The sequence below is a fragment of the Penaeus monodon genome, chromosome 31 (genome assembly GCF_015228065.2).
Source record: "Penaeus monodon isolate SGIC_2016 chromosome 31, NSTDA_Pmon_1, whole genome shotgun sequence".
NCBI lineage: Eukaryota > Metazoa > Arthropoda > Malacostraca > Decapoda > Penaeidae > Penaeus > Penaeus monodon.
The window spans coordinates 4,194,345-4,196,280 of record NC_051416.1 but is presented as its reverse complement, the minus strand read 5'-3'; the positions used below and the strand labels follow the sequence as shown (position 1 = coordinate 4,196,280).

The 1,936-nt window shown below is 32.7% G+C and overlaps 1 protein-coding gene across 1 annotated transcript in view; it reads left to right on the top strand.

Moving 5' to 3' along the window:
* Positions 1–1,936, top strand: part of LOC119593004 (kinesin-like protein KIF3A) — a gene marked incomplete in the record, with an annotated part of 23,998 nt that overhangs the window by 8,783 nt on the left and 13,279 nt on the right.

The following is a 1,936-nucleotide window of genomic DNA, read 5'->3' as shown; positions in this document are numbered from 1 at the left end:
AGGAGACTTGCATTAAGAGTTATCACCTGTATTATTAGCTTTCACAGACAAAATTTTCCAAGATTTAATATCAGTATTAAGTATTTTCCTTGAGACAGTTGACCATTTTCAGCTCAAATTTGATCATTAATGCAGGAAAACCCAGATGTATTCATATAATTAAACTGTAATGAATACACCAAATTAAAACATAGATCTTATAAAAGAAAAGTAATGAACTCTACTACTACCCCACCTATACCCCTCCTTTCTCTTTAACATCAAATGTTCTTGCTTCGCACAGTCTCACACAGGGTCAAATGTTGTGAATGTTTGCATTTTTCTCCACTCCCCCAGCAGTCCTTTGTGAAACTCCCAAGTTTTCTTTGCAGTTTCTGTCTCATTCCAGCTCATTTGCCATTTCTCTTGAGACTTACCTTTTTCTCTTGTATTTTGATAGTGCCAGGTTGCTACTCCTTTTGGCATTCAACAGTACCTTCTTGTGTTTTATGATCTGGCCCTTCTGACTGATGAAAAGTTTCAAGCATTATTGTGATGGAAACAAGTGTAGTTTTGATCTTGGTATTGTATTCTTAAATTTCTGATGAGTGCAATTTACCATAATGTGAGTAAGCTTTTACCATTATGAGAGAATTTGAGATTAAGTATGATGTGGTGCTTAAACAGTACCACACAAGCTAATAAGTCAGACTGTTTTTAGTGTTGAATATTGTACAAATATTTGTTGGTAAAATTTTGTTCTCTAAAAAAAGTTGATGATAGATTAAGTTTACATTCATCATTACAGTTCTTTATTGTCTTTCTAAGGACTGGATGATGGTTAAAAAGAATTGAAATGCTTCATTAAAAATACATGCACTGTGTATTAGATATAAGGATCACCACAGGTTCATTAATTTCTCAAGTTAGAAATTCTCTAAATTTTCAAAAAATATTTATAGGGGAATTTCTATAGTCTAAAAAGGTGGATATTATATTTTCACATTCATCAGTACTTTCTTTCTAAGGACTAGGCAAACGTTCCAATACCTGAAATATATAAAAACACATGCAGTGTGTTAGATATAAGGATCATCACTCAAGTTTCACAAACATTATTGTACAGAATTGATTATTAGCAGTTGTAAGAAGAGGAAACACATGCATATATAAGCAGAAACACACAGAAAATTAATTTGAATTATATATAGGGTATTTGCCACAACGATTAGATCATCATTAGATGCATGTAGGGCACAGAGGACCACTGGACACCTTTCCACTTATGTTACTGGTAACTGGCCAACATTTACTCACAGTGCTTGTATGAACACAGCTGCATTGTCACACCGTATTAAATATTATCAGTTGGTGCTGATGCAAATGTTTCAAAAATTGCAATAAGGCTAACTGAGAAATCTAGAATGCTGAATTATGAACTTCTTGTCCATCTTTTACTGTAGCAATTTTTTTTCTGTGCGTGAAATAAGCTCGTTTATTGCTGTGATTATTTTATGATATATTTTGATGTTCTGGGGAAAAAAAGGGGGAAATCATGTTAATTTATACTGTTAACATTGGTTCCCTTTTTATGGCTGTAAATAATATGGTGGCTTATAATCATATCGATGATACAGTAAAAGATTGGAGTATAAGATGCACTTGAATGCCAATTAGTTACAATGCGTATTGCCTATATCACACTGTAACTTAAGTGGTCTAGCTTGATTTAGATAATATCCAACTTAACTTACTATCCCTGTTCTAGTCAGCGAAAAAGTTAGAGAAAAAGGTTAGTAGACACTCATAGAATTTTGTTGTAGTAATTCAGTTGTATTTTTTTTTTTATTGTGCTTTGAAGTATGTGCATTTGTTATGTGACTTAATGGGCATTTAGAACATTATTGGCATCGGAGAACTTGGAAAAATACGCGTTCCATTACTTTTAGATGAATCT